This window comes from Pseudophryne corroboree, unplaced genomic scaffold (genome assembly GCF_028390025.1).
Source record: "Pseudophryne corroboree isolate aPseCor3 unplaced genomic scaffold, aPseCor3.hap2 scaffold_804, whole genome shotgun sequence".
NCBI lineage: Eukaryota > Metazoa > Chordata > Amphibia > Anura > Myobatrachidae > Pseudophryne > Pseudophryne corroboree.
Window position 1 is genome coordinate 163539 of NW_026970383.1, and position 14438 is coordinate 177976.

General features: G+C 47.3%; 6 non-coding genes and 3 pseudogenes across 6 annotated transcripts; 1 reads left to right on the forward strand and 8 right to left on the reverse strand.

Moving 5' to 3' along the window:
• Positions 1–688: 688 nt before the first annotated feature.
• LOC135041892 (U5 spliceosomal RNA) lies at positions 689–794 on the reverse strand (annotated as a pseudogene).
• Positions 795–1069: 275 nt separating this feature from the next.
• On the reverse strand, positions 1070–1185 carry LOC135041847 (U5 spliceosomal RNA). Its single transcript, XR_010235199.1, has one exon. It is a non-coding gene; the product is annotated as a U5 spliceosomal RNA (small nuclear RNA).
• Positions 1186–1471: 286 nt separating this feature from the next.
• Positions 1472–1588, reverse strand: LOC135041882 (U5 spliceosomal RNA). Its single transcript, XR_010235232.1, has one exon. It is a non-coding gene; the product is annotated as a U5 spliceosomal RNA (small nuclear RNA).
• A 1043-nt stretch (positions 1589–2631) lies between these two features.
• On the forward strand, positions 2632–2744 carry LOC135041888 (U5 spliceosomal RNA). The gene has a single exon (XR_010235238.1). It is a non-coding gene; the product is annotated as a U5 spliceosomal RNA (small nuclear RNA).
• A 5290-nt stretch (positions 2745–8034) lies between these two features.
• On the reverse strand, positions 8035–8198 carry LOC135041701 (U1 spliceosomal RNA). Its single transcript, XR_010235083.1, has one exon. It is a non-coding gene; the product is annotated as a U1 spliceosomal RNA (small nuclear RNA).
• Positions 8199–8889: 691 nt separating this feature from the next.
• LOC135041761 (U1 spliceosomal RNA) lies at positions 8890–9031 on the reverse strand (annotated as a pseudogene).
• Positions 9032–9183: 152 nt separating this feature from the next.
• Positions 9184–9347, reverse strand: LOC135041699 (U1 spliceosomal RNA). The gene has a single exon (XR_010235080.1). It is a non-coding gene; the product is annotated as a U1 spliceosomal RNA (small nuclear RNA).
• Positions 9348–10038: 691 nt separating this feature from the next.
• LOC135041762 (U1 spliceosomal RNA) lies at positions 10039–10180 on the reverse strand (annotated as a pseudogene).
• Positions 10181–10332: 152 nt separating this feature from the next.
• Positions 10333–10496, reverse strand: LOC135041876 (U1 spliceosomal RNA). The gene has a single exon (XR_010235226.1). It is a non-coding gene; the product is annotated as a U1 spliceosomal RNA (small nuclear RNA).
• Between the last annotated feature and the right edge of the window lie 3942 nt (positions 10497–14438).

The window sequence follows — 14438 nt, forward strand, 5'->3', positions numbered from 1 at the left end:
TGGCCAAAGGCACCATGTGGAAAGATGAACCACCTTCGGCAGAAATTGTTGACGTGTCCTCAATTCTGCTCTATCTTCATGAAAGATCAAATAAAGGCTCTTGTGATACTGCATGGTTTGTACTGTTTTCCATGTGCTCCCAGATCTTTCAAGCAAGTAGCATGGTCAAGAAAGTTCTGTTTGAAAAGAAACAAACATTTACTGTCATTGTTATGCAAATAAACTTACATTAAAGCTAACAAGAAAGCACACTCGTTCTGTCTTTAAACTGATAAAAGAAACCCCAATAATATGTGCATACCTCCCAACTTTGTCGGCTCGCAAAGAGGGACACACGCGCGGCGAAGTCGCGCGCGCTCCCAAAAGGGCGTGGCCTAAGTAAAAGGGGGCGTGGCTTCGCGGGAGGACCCGCGATCGCGAGTCACGCCCCCGTTTTCGGCACTGAGGGGGCATGCCCAGCGCTTTGTGAGCCGCTGGCATGCCACCTCTCCCTCTGACTTCAGTGAATAGACGCTGTGCGCATGCGCACAGCGTCTATTCACCGCTGCTCTGCTAAGCAGGGCAGCGACAGACAGAGCCTCCCAATTGTCCTCCCCACCGCGGGACACTGCGGCCCGCAGGTGGGACAGCGGGACAGTCCCCAAAAAACGGGACTGTCCCGCGAAAATCGGGACAGTTGGGAGGTATGATATGGGGTATGCAAAAATTGAGATAAAATTCAGTTTTGCTCCTCTCCACGGAAATCTTTAATAAAAGGCGAAATATTTGTTAGTTCTGAAGAGAAACCAGAGCATGACCAAGATTCCACCTGTCGCCTGAGTGCCATGCCAGCAGTTCTCATTCAGCTGAAAGTGAGCACCCAATTTGAATGAAAGAAAGCAGATTTCTCACCAGGCTTCCCCTTGCTATAAACATGGTTTGTACTCTTTTCCATGTGCTCCCAGATCTTTCAAGCAATTAGTGTGGTCAAGAAAGTTCTGTTTGAAAAGAAACAAACATTTACTGTAATTTCTATGCAAATGAGCTTACATTAAAGCACACTCGTTCTATCTTTAAACAGATAAAATAAAACCCCAATAAGATGGGGCATGCAAAAATTGAGATAAAACTCAGTTTTGCTCCTCTCCACGGAAATCTTTAGTAAAAGGCGAAAGATTTGTTCGTTCTGAAGAGAAACCAGAGCATGACCAAGATTCCACCTGTCGCCTGAGTGCCATGCCAGCAGTCCTCATTCAGCTCAAAGTGAGCACCCAATTTGAAAGAAAGAAAGCAGATTTGTCACCAGGCTTCCCCTTGCTATAAACATGGTTTGTACTCTTTTCCATGTGCTCCCAGATCTTTCAAGCAATTAGTATGGTCAAGAAAGTTCTGCTTGAAAAGAAACAGACATTTATTGTCATTGTTATGCAAATAAACTTACATTAAAGCTAACAAGAAAGCACACTCGTTCTGTCTTTAAACTGATAAAAGAAACCCCAATAATATGGGGCATGCAAAAATTGAGATAAAACTCAGTTTTGCTCCTCTCCACGGATAATCTTTAATAAAAGGCGAAAGATTTGTTCGTTCTGAAGAGAAACCAGAGCATGACCAAGATTCCACCTGTCGCCTGAGTGCTGTGCCAGCAGTCCTCATTCAGATCAAAGTGAGCGCCCAATTTGAATGAAAGCAGATTTCTCACCTGGCTTCTCCTTGCTATAAGCATGGTTTGTACTGTATTCCATGTGCTCCCAGATCTTTCAAGCAAGTAGCATGGTCAAGAAAGTTCTGTTTGAAAAGAAACAAACATTTACTGTCATTGTTATGCAAATAAACTTACATTAAAGCTAACAGGAGGGGAGGGGGGGGGGTGTGCAGCGGGAGCCTAATAGCTGTGGGGGCGCTTGTCACAAAAAGAGGCAGCAGCAGGTACTGATGCGGGAGCCGGTCGCGGGATTGGGGGGGTAGCGCGGATAACAATTTGCACTGGATTGTAGGGAGAGGCGGCGCCCGATGCGGCAGCAGTGCGGACCAGGCCAGCGAGTGACTCTCCTTCATGTGCCCTGTGCCCAAATGCAGGGGTGATGGGGGGGGGGACGCGGCGCGGGAGACCATCGCGTGGGGGAGCGGCGGGTAGTCAGTGATGCGGAGCGGACCAGGCCAGCGGGTGACTCTCCTTCATGTGCCCTGTGCCCAAATGCAGGGGTGATGGGGGGGGACGCGGGAGACCATCGCGAGGGGGAGCGGCGGGTAGTCAGTGATAGGCTGATACTGTGGGACCCGGGACCCCGGACTCAGGAGCACAGGCGGCAGCAGGCTGCACATAGCCCACATAACATAGTGGAATGTGTTATGATCGCAGAGGTGGGGGGGCGGCGGCACGGCAGGGTTGCAGAAGTAGGCACACAGTCAGTCAACTCACTTTTGAAGGCAGAGTCAGACAGACGTGTTGGGCGCACACGAGCAGCTCCTCTGTTTCTGCTGAGGCACATGATAAAAAAGTGTTCTCTTTCACTTTCGTTCACTAAGCAGTGCCGCCCTCCAGTGGTCGCCGCCCATAGGCAGCTGCCTAAAGCTGCCTAGTGGTAGCGCCGGCCCTGGCTGAATGAGAACTGCTGGCATGGCACTCAGGCGACAGGTGGAATCTTGGTCATGCTCTGGTTTCTCTTCAGAACTAACAAATATTTCGCCTTTTATTAAAGATTTCCGTGGAGAGGAGCAAAACTGAGTTTTATCTCAATTTTTGCATGCCCCATATCATACCTCCCAACTGTCCCGATTTTCGCGGGACAGTCCCGTTTTTTGGGGACTGTCCCGCTGTCCCACCTGCGGGCCGCAGTGTCCCGCGGTGGGGAGGACAGTTGGGAGGCTCTGTCTGTCGCTGCCCTGCTTAGCAGAGCAGCGGTGAATAGACGCTGTGCGCATGCGCACAGCGTCTATTCACTGAAGTCAGAGGGAGAGGTGGCATGCCAGCGGCTCACAGAGCGCTGGGCATGCCCCCTCAGTGCCGAAAACGGGGGCGTGACTCGCGATCGCGGGTCCTCCCGCGAAGCCACACCCCCTTTTACTTAGGCCACGCCCTTTTTGGGAGCGCGCGCGACTTCGCCGCGCGTGTGTCCCTCTATGCGAGCCGACAAAGTTGGGAGGTATGCCCATATTATTGGGGTTTCTTTTATCAGTTTAAAGACAGAACGAGTGTGCTTTCTTGTTAGCTTTAATGTAAGTTTATTTGCATAACAATGACAGTAAATGTTTGTTTCTTTTCAAACAGAACTTTCTTGACCATGCTACTTGCTTGAAAGATCTGGGAGCACATGGAAAACAGTACAAACCATGCAGTATCACAAGAGCCTTTATTTGATCTTTCATGAAGATAGAGCAGAATTAAGGACACGTCAACAATTTCTGCCGAAGGTGGTTCATCTTTCCACATGGTGCCTTTGGCCACTGACACCTTCGTTAAGTCAAAGTCTCTGGCTGTGGTCAGAACTTTGAAAATTTATGTCACCAGAACGGTTCAGATTAGGAAAACAGAGGCTCTGTTTGTCCTGTATGCTCCCAACAGGATTGGGTGTCCTGCTTCCATGTAGACCATTATGCGCTGGATCTGTGGTAAGATTCAGCATGCTCAATCCACGGCAGGATTGCCGTTACTGAATTAGGTGAAGACCCATTCTACTAGAAAGGTGGGTTCATCCTGGGCAGCTGGTCGGGGAGTCTCGGCATTGCAACTTTGCCGAGCAGCTATTTAGTAAACACTTTTGCTAAGTTTTACAAGTTTGATACCTTGGCTGATGATAACCTCAAGTTGGGTCATTCGGTGCTGCAGAGTCGTACGCACTCTCCCACCCGTTCAAGAGCTTTGGTATAACCCCATGGTTCTTAATGTGACCCCAGCATCCTCTAGGTCGTATGAGAAAATAGGATTTTAATACCTACCGGTAAATCCTTTTCTCTTAGTCCGTAGAGGATGCTGGGCACCCGTCCCAGTCCATACTGTGTCTGCAGTTATTACTTGTGGTTATACACATGTTGTGTTATGGTTCTGGTCAGCTTTTTGCTGCAATTGTTCATGCCGTTGGCTTGTGTTCTGTTGAATGCCACGTTCTGCGGCATGCTTAAGGTGTGAGCTGGTAAGATGCTCACCTTAGTTTAACAATAAATCCTTTCCTCGAAATGTCCGTCTCCCTGGGCACAGTTCCTATAACTGGAGTCTGGAGGAGGGGCATAGAGGGAGGAGCCAGTTCACACCCTTTGAAAGTATTAAAGTGCCCATGTCTCTTGCGGATCCCGTCTATACCCCATGGTTCTTAATGTGACCCCAGCATCCTCTACGGACTAAGAGAAAAGGATGCCCTTGCGCACTATCCTGTCCTGACTTCTCCTCCCGTCTGCTTACTTTGTGCCTTCCAACGCACAATGCGAACTACAGGTGGTGCTGCAGGGCCCACACCCTTTTACTTGCCTTACAGAACAGCTCTGGAGCTGTTACAGTGCCCAGCTGCTGCAAGAAATCAGCTTGAATGCTTCAGGGGATGGGGCATGGCCAACATGAGCCCCACACCAAAGGAGGGTGGGGGTGTTTAATGCGAACTAGGGGTCATCCAAGCACCGCAAAAGGCCGCCATGCCCTGCATGCCCCTTTTCTCTTTTCATATGCAGATGAGGGTTCCAGCCAACTTTGGCCCACTGCTTGGATGACATCACCGTATGCAAATCCGTCTTCTGGTCGACTCTCGTATAATTCAGATCTCTTTGTCTCAGGTCTCTCTCCAGCCTAGTTTGCTGTCTGTTTCCACTTCTCTTTTCTTGAGCCGCTCCCTTCTATGCCCTTGCGCACTATCCTGACTTCTCCCGTCTGCTTACTTTGTGCCTTCCAACGCACAATGCGAACTACAGGTAGTGCTGCAGGGCCCACACCCTTTTATTTGCCTTACAGAGCAGCTCTGGAGCTGTTACAGTGCCCAGCTGCTGCAAGAAATCAGCTTGAATGCTTCAGGGGCTGGGGCATAGCCAACATGAGCCCCACACCGAAGGAGGGTGGAGGTGTTTAATGCGAACTAGGGGTCATCCAAGCGCCGCAAAAGGCCGCCATGCCCTGCATAACCCTTTTCTCTTTTCATATGCAGATGAGGGTTCCAGCCAAGTTTGGCCCACTGCTTGGATGACATCACCGTATGCAAATTCGTCTCCTGCAGACCTTCCCCCAGGAATGCTTGTACTAGTTATTGCATATGGTTTGATATTTGATGGTGCTTCAGTATTAGGCAGCCTTCCGCCCTCCCATGTTCATCTGAAAAGATGTGGTCTCCCTGCAGTTGTTGTCCCCAGACGAGAGTTCCCTTGTGCCTCCTCAGTTGAATCTCCTTAACTTGACGGGGGAGGGGCTTGCCCGAGCAGCCACCCTCCCCAGCCCTATCCCAACTCATACTTATTTTGCATATGAGATCTCTATATCATGAAGATTGTTCTCACAGGGTGAGGTTCATCCATTATATTTTAAAATAGGAAGGTTCAAATTACATATTTGAATTGCATCTATGTGCTGGATTCAAATGTCCCCCCCCCCTTCCTTTCTCAATTGTGCCCGTCAGCAGCTATTCTAAGGTTGCTGCCAATGGGTGTGACACATTAATTTCTTCTGTGGGGTACACTGGACTCCACAAGGATTCACATTGGGGTGTAGAGTAGGATCTTGATCTGAGGCACCAACCGGCTCAAAGCTTTTGACTGTTCCCAAGATGCTCAGCGCATTCTCCTCTATAACCCCGCTTCCATGAACAGGGAGCTCAGTTTGTAGTTGGTGCCTTCAGTAGCAGGCCACTTAACAGGGGCCTGCCTCAGGCAGCCTATTCTTAGCTATTAATTTTGACAAGAAAATAAGAACTTTTTTTATGAGAATCTACAAGGGCTGCAGCAGGCTAGGTCTAATAGACATCTTTACTGCAGCTTCATCACTCCCAGCGGCGCTGTATACTCCCGTGCCCTGGTTGCTGGATCACTGCAGCGGAGGCTCCGGTTTCTTCCTAAGGTCAGTCACACACACACCGCCCTTCCGGATCACGAGGCCGCTGATGAGGGGGAGCGTGGCCGTAGGGGGTGGACCGTGTGCGCACTGGCGTGGACACTGATTACTGGGCAGCCGCTCCACAAGCCATCAGGTACAGTTAAGGAGCACAGGTCTGGGGGTTTTTCTCCCATATTAAACCAATTTTGTACTGCCCGCAGCGCATTGTGATAGGTAATAGGGCCTGATTCAGGTTGGGTTGCAATCACAATAAGCGATCCAACTGCAAAAATTGCTAAGAGCATACGCATGTGCCTGCATTTTCTGCGGCACCCCGCAGAGAATGCGATCGCCTCTGCCTGTCAATCGGGGCAGGGGGGGAGAGGGGGGTCAGCAACACTCCATTTCCAAGTCAGGGATGGAGCGGTGCGGGGGCAAGGCTTCAAAATGGGGTCTGCAACGGAGGAGACACAGGGGGCGTGGTCACAGCGGCTGTATGACATCACATTCAGCCGCTGTGATCACAAAAATGGTGGCGGCTTCCTGCGCGCACATACAGTCTGCACCAGCAGAAGGCTACACCATTTTTTATGATCACGCTGAACTGCAGTGCGACTGCAATTACAGCATGGTCAAGAAGGGAGGCGTCATGCTGGGTGGCCATGTCCTGTCACTGTGCAGGAGCCAGCACCGCTCACACACTAGTCCCCGGGTGCAGCCCCCAACCCCCGGGACACCCGGAGCAACAAAATGTAGATTCAGGCCACCAGGCCACGCCCCTACCTATGAAACCATGCCTCCTTTTTACCATTGCGCTGCTTATCTGCGTGCACTGCATTACAATCTCCTTCGCCACCTCTCTAGGTGTCACCAGTGATAGTGACACCTCTGCCATGCTTGTAGCAGCTGGTCCTAAGATCTACGCCTCAAGCCCTGAGTGTTTGCCCTTGTGACTTGTTGATCATCATAGCGAAGCAGATGCTTACAGAAAACTGCAGGGGCTTAGATTGAAAATAAAAAAATTGATGGGTATAAGGTAGAGAGGAGCGGGTTCGGTTCTCCGAGAACCGAATTCCCCACGAACTCCACGTGGTTTACACTGGTCCGAGGCAGGCTCGGTTGTTCCCGCCTGACTCGGAAAACCTGAACAAGGGAAAATGTCATCATCCCGCTGTCGGATTCTCGCGAGATTCGGATTTCATATAAAGAGCTGCGTGTTGCCGCCATTTTTACTCGTGCATTGAAGAGAGAGTGGAGAGGACGTGGCTATGTTCTCTCAGTGGAAATCTCAATATCAGTGCTCAGTATCAGTGGTTACTTATTGCTGCTCAGTAATACTAGTAGTGTGTCTCTCCTGCTCAGTGTCAGTTCTCAGTAGTATCCTCATCAGTGCTCAGTATCACTGCTCATTGTCTTGTGCTGCATTGTGGTGCTCAGCATACTACAGTACATTACTAATAGTCCAGTGCTGCATCTTGCTGCTCAGTGTCAGTTCTAGTATCCTCATCAGTGCTCACTATCACTGCTCATTACATTGTGGTGTTCTGTATACTACAGTAACATAGTAATATAGTAACATATAGTAATATAGTTTTTGAGGTTGAAAAGAGGCAAATTGCCCATCGTGTTCAACCTGTTTTAAGTTGTGATGATTCTACATACTTGCTGAATAATGTTTTATGACTAGTTAACTACTACAACTCATGTTACCCCCGGATTAACCATGTTGATATTTTAAGTATTATAACCTTGGATAGCTTTTTCATTCAGAAATGTATCCATTCCTTTTTTAAATCCAATTACAGAGTCCACCATTACCACCTTCCCTGGCAGGGAATTCCACATCCTGATTGCCCTAACAGTGAAGATCATAGTATCTCACCTGGCAGGTAAGTAGGAGTTGGGCTAGAGCTGTGGAGGATTGCTGCTTGGGCACCCCCTGTCAAGTGAAGGAGATCCAACTGAGGCAGCACAAGGGAACTCTCGAAAGAAGAACAAGGCTAGAGGAAGATCTGAGACAAAGAAATCTGACTTTTACCAGAGCTGACCAGAGGAAAGCACAAACACAGTCCCCCACTACCACAAATAATGCAGTCGAGTTTCCCACATTTGGGGAAATCACAGGGGTCAGCATACCCAGAATGCAATGAATGAACCTCACCATGGGAGAACAATCTTCATGACCATGGTATCTCCTATGCAAAATAAGTATGATTTGGGATAGGGCTGGGGAGGGCCGCTGCTCAGGCACATCTCTGTCAAGTAAAGGAGATTCAACTGAGGCAGCACAAGGGAACTCTCATCTGGGGACAACAACTGCAGGGAGAACACATATTTTCAGATGAACATGGGAGGGCAGAAGGCTGCCTAAAACTGAAGCACCCCCAAACAACAAACCAAATGCAACTACTAGTGCAAGCATTCCTGGGGGAAGGCCTGCAGCAGATGGATTTGCATATGGTGATGTCATCCAAGCAGTGGGTCAAAGTTGGCTTCAACCCTCGTCTGCATATGAAAAGAAAAAAGGGGTGTGCAGGGCATGGCGGTCTTTTGCGGCGCTTGGATGACCCCTAGTTCGCATTAAACACCTCCACCCTCCTTCGGTGTGGAGCTCATGTTGGCTATGCCCCAGCCCCTGAAGCATTCAAGCTGATTTCTTGCAGCAGCTGGGCACTGTAACAGCTCCAGAGCTGCTCTGTAAAGCAAGTAAAAGGGTGTGGGCCCTGCAGCACTACCTGTAGTTTGCATTGTGCGTTGGAAGGCACAAAGTAAGCAGACGGGAGAAGTCAGGATAGTGCACAAGGGTATAGAAGGAGGGGCTCAAGAAAAAAGAAGTGGAAACAGACAGCAAACTAGGCTGGAGAGAGACCTGAGACAAAGAGATCTGAATTATATGAGAGCCGACCAGGGGAAACACAAATTATGCAGTCAAGTTTCCCACATTTGGGGAAATCGCAGGGGCAGCACACCCAGAGTGCAATGGGTGAGCCTTGCCCTGGGAGAAGCATCTTCATGATCATAGTATCTCACCTGGCAGGTAAGTAGGAGTTGGGCTAGAGCTGGGGAGGGTCGCTGCTCGGGCACCCCCCTGTCAAGTGAAGGAGATCCAACTGAGGCAGCACAAGGGAACTCTCGAAAGAAGAACAAGGCTAGAGGAAGATCTGAGACAAAGAAATCTGACTTTTACCAGAGCTGACCAGAGGAAAGCACAAACACAGTCCCCCACTACCACAAATAATGCAGTTTAGTTTCCCACATTTGGGGAAATCACAGGGGTCAGCATACCCAGAATGCAATGGATGAACCTAACCCTGGGAGAACAATCTTCATGACCATGGTATCTCCTATGCAAAATAAGTATGATTTGGGATAGGGCTGGGGAGGGCCGCTGCTCAGGCACATCTCTGTCAAGTAAAAGAGATTCAACTGAGGCAGCACAAGGGAACTCTCATCTGGGGACAACAACTGCAGGGAGAACACATATTTTCAGATGAACATGGGAGGGCAGAAGGCTGCCTAAAACTGACGCACCCCCAAACAACAAACCAAATGCAACTACTAGTGCAAGCATTCCTGGGGGAAGGCCTGCAGCAGATGGATTTGCATATGGTGATGTCATCCAAGCAGTGGGTCAAAGTTGGCTTCAACCCTCGTCTGCATATGAAAAGAAAAAAGGGGTGTGCAGGGCATGGCGGCCTTTTGCGGCGCTTGGATGACCCCTAGTTCGCATTAAACACCTCCACCCTCCTTCGGTGTGGGGCTCATGTTGGCTATGCCCCAGCCCCTGGAGCATTCAAGCTGATTTCTTGCAGCAGCTGGGCACTGTAACAGCTCCAGAGCTGCTCTGTAAAGCAAGTAAAAGGGTGTGGGCCCTGCAGCACTACCTGTAGTTTGCATTGTGCGTTGGAAGGCACAAAGTAAGCAGACGGGAGAAGTCAGGATAGTGCACAAAGGTATAGAAGGGAGGGGCTCAAGAAAAAGTAGTGGAAACAGACAGCAAACTAGGCTGGAGAGCGACCTGAGACAAAGAGATCTGAATTATATGAGAGCCGACCAGGGGAAACACAAATTATGCAGTCAAGTTTCCCACATTTGGGGAAATCGCAGGGGCAGCACACCCAGAGTGCAATGGGTGAGCCTTGCCCTGGGAGAAGCATCTTCATGATCATAGTATCTCACCTGGCAGGTAAGTAGGAGTTGGGCTAGAGCTGGGGAGGGTCGCTGCTCGGGCACCCCCCTGTCAAGTGAAGGAGATCCAACTGAGGCAGCACAAGGGAACTCTCGAAAGAAGAACAAGGCTAGAGGAAGATCTGAGACAAAGAAATCTGACTTTTACCAGAGCTGACCAGAGGAAAGCACAAACACAGTCCCCCACTACCACAAATAATGCAGTTGAGTTTCCCACATTTGGGGAAATCACAGGGGTCAGCATACCCAGAATGCAATGAATGAACCTAACCCTGGGAGAACAATCTTCATGACCATGGTATCTCCTATGCAAAATAAGTATGATTTGGGATAGGGCTGGGGAGGGCCGCTGCTCAGGCACATCTCTGTCAAGTAAAGGAGATTCAACTGAGGCAGCACAAGGGAACTCTCATCTGGGGACAACAACTGCAGGGAGAACACATATTTTCAGATGAACATGAGAGGGCAGAAGGCTGCCTAATACTGAAGCACCCCCAAACAACAAACCAAATGCAACAACTAGTGCAAGCATTCCTGGGGGAAGGCCTGCCGCAGATGGATTTGCATATGGTGATGTCATCCAAGCAGTGGGTCAAAGTTGGTTCAAACACCTTTGCAAAGTTCTATAAGTTTGATACCCTGGCTGAGGAGGACCTCCTGTTTGCTCAATCGGTGCTGCAGAGTTATCCGCACTCTCCTGCCCGTTTGGGAGCTTTGGTATAATCCCCATGGTCCTTACGGAGTCCCCAGCATCCTCTAGGACGTAAGAGAAAATAAGATTTTAAACCTACCGGTAAATCTTTTTCTCGTAGTCCGTAGAGGATGCTGGGTGCCCGTCCCAAGTGCGGTCTACTTCTGCAAGACTTGTATATAGTTATTGCTTACATAAGGGTTATATGTTAGTTTTCATCGGTCTTGGACTGATGCTATGTTGTTTTCATACTGTTAACTGGGTAGTATATCACAAGTTATACGGTGTGATTGGTGTGGCTGGTATGAATCTTGACCTTGGATTAACAAAAATCCTTTCCTCGTACTGTCCGTCTCCTCTGGGCACAGTTTCTCTAACTGAGGTATGGAGGAGGGGCATAGAGGGAGGAGCCAGTGCACACCCAGATCTAAAGTCTTTCTTAAAGTGCCCATGTCTGCTGCGGAGCCCGTCTATCCCCCATGGTCCTTACGGAGTCCCCATCATCCTCTACGGACTACGAGAAAAAAAAATTACCGGTAGGTTTAAAATGTTATTTTTTTCTCTGCAACCCACTGCTAAATTGTGCTTCCTAGCTGTTTTTTATAAAATCACTTAATTAAATCTAACTCTGATTACGTCAGAGAAGGCCAGGTACCCTACACCATAAGAGGGGGTTTGAAATTTTGACTTGTCTACTTAAAGATCACCAAAATCTGATGACAAGGTCAATTACATCCCTGGGTGGGATTGAACCACCAACCTTTTGGTTAATAGCCCATGTAAGTGCAAGAAATCCTGAAGCACTCACTCATCATGGGAAAGTACCAATGTGTATCTTACAAAAATTCTCCAGATTATTGACTTTTTAAAGTTTTTCTAGGAAACGTTCTAGATGAATGATTATTAGCCTTTGTCAGTATTGACTTTTGCAAGGTGTCTCTGTGGCGCAATCGGTTAGCATGTTTGGCTATTAACCAAAAGGTTGGTGGTTCAATCCCACCCAGGGATGTAATTGACCTTGTAATCAGATTTTGGTGATCTTTAAGTAGACAAGTCAAAATTTCAAAAACCCCCCTTATGGTGTAGGGTACCTGGCCTTCTCTGATGTAATCAGAGTTAGATTTGATTAAGTGATTTTATAAAAAAACAGCTAGGAAGCACAATTTAGCAGTGGGTTGCAGAGAAAAAAAAATATGCTGGCAGAAAAGTCCAATTGAGTGATTAAACAGCTCTTCATTTTCTGATTTTATGTTTATGCTAACAAATTTGCTCTCTGAAAAGTGTCCACAAAGCCAAGTCTCTGATTAACACCTTTGTAGGAATGGTTTTTCACCTATTACTGAAATAAACTTGCTTCATTGGAAAGGCATCAAAGATGCATCCTCATTTCAATGTCTACTGAAATAATACAGGTTGACACCAGGAAACGTCACTGCATCCTTGCTGCTTCCTCATGGGGAAGTCTGTTTAATGTGAAAACAAGGTGATATCTAATCAGCACACAGGTAAGGAATTAAGAAAATCTTTCTTTATGGGTGAAGATGTTTCTCACAAATTGTTGTCCCAATGCATCATTGAAATTCAAGATGGAAGATGATTTTCATATATCACTTGTACATTTTGCATTGCTCTTCTGGTGACAATGTAGTTTGTTTTTGTCAATTACCATTTCAGTAATAGGGTAAAGAAAATTAAGTGGATTTTTTAAAGAAAACAATGCTGTCAATATACTATTAAAACAAATTAAAATGATAAAAGTTATTGTACTTTAAGTAAAAATAAAAGAGCCAAAATATCAATCCCAGTTTTTGATTACTTTAATTATAAAAAAAAAAATGCACATAGCAGAGGATAGTTTCGATCAATCAACCTCTGGGTTATGGGCCCAGCATGCTTCCATTGCACTACTCTGCTGCTCATGGAAGTGTAAGAGATCCTGAAGACTAAATTGATTAAAGGCCTAAAAGTACTGGACTATAAGGAAAGACTTACTAGGCTGAATATTTATACACTAGAAAAGAGGTGCCTAAGAGGAGATATTATTAATATCTTCAAATATGTAAAGATACATAACAAAGAGTTATCAGAGGAATTATTTATTAAAAGAACACGTGGTCACTCGCTGCGACTGGAGGAAAGTTCAGAACGCAATGGAGGAAAGGTTTCTTCACTGTTAGGGCAATCAGGATGTGGAATTCCCTGCCAGGGAAGGTGGTAATGGCGGACTCTGTAATTGGATTTAAAAAAGGAATGGATACATTTCTGAATGAAAAAGCTATCCAAGGTTATAATACTTAAAATATCAACATGGTTAATCCGGGGGTAACATGAGTTATAGTAGCTAACTAGTCATAAAACATTATTCAGCAAGTATGTAGAATCATCACAACTTAAAACAGGTTGAACACGATGGGCAATTTGCCTCTATTCAACCTCAAAAACTATGTTACTATATTACTATGTTATTGTAGTATACAGAACACCACAATGCAATGAGCAGTGATAGTGAGCACTGATGAGGATACTAGAACTGACACTGAGCAGCAAGATGCAGCACTGGACTATTAGTAATGTACTGTAGTATGCTGAGCACCACAATGCAGCACAAGACAATGAGCAGTGATACTGAGCACTGATGAGGATACTACTGAGAACTGACACTGAGCAGGAGAGACACACTACTAGTATTACTGAGCAGCAATAAGTAACCACTGATACTGAGCACTGATATTGAGATTTCCACTGAGAGAACATAGCCACGTCCTCTCCGCTCTCTCTTCAATGCACGAGTAAAAATGGCAGCAACGCGCAGCTCTTTATATGGAATCCGAATCTCGCGAGAATCCGACAGCGGGATGATGACATTTTCCCTTGTTCAGGTTTTCCGAGTCAGGCGGGAACAACCAAGCCAGCCTCGGACCAGTGTAAACCACGTGGAGTTCGTCGGGAATTCGGTTCTCGGAGAACCGAACCCGCTCCTCTATATATACTATATTACTATGTTACTGTAGTATACAGAACACCACAATGCAATGAGCAGTGATAGTGAGCACTGATGAGGATACTAGAACTGACACTGAGCAGCAAGATGCAGCACTGGACTATTAGTAATGTACTGTAGTATGCTGAGCACCACAATGCAGCACAAGACAATGAGCAGTGATACTGAGCACTGATGAGGATACTACTGAGAACTGACACTGAGCAGGAGAGACACACTACTAGTATTACTGAGCAGCAATAAGTAACCACTGATACTGAGCACTGATATTGAGATTTCCACTGAGAGAACATAGCCACGTCCTCTCCGCTCTCTCTTCAATGCACAAGTAAAAATGGCAGCAACGCGCAGCTCTTTATATGGAATCCGAATCTCGCGAGAATCCGACAGCGGGATGATGACATTTTCCCTTGTTCAGGTTTTCCGAGTCAGGCGGGAACAACCGAGCCTGCCTCGGACCAGTGTAAACCACGTGGAGTTCGTGGGGAATTCGGTTCTCGGAGAACCGAACCCGCTCCTCTCTACCTTATACCCATCAATTTTTTTATTTTCAATCTAAGCCCCTGCAGTTT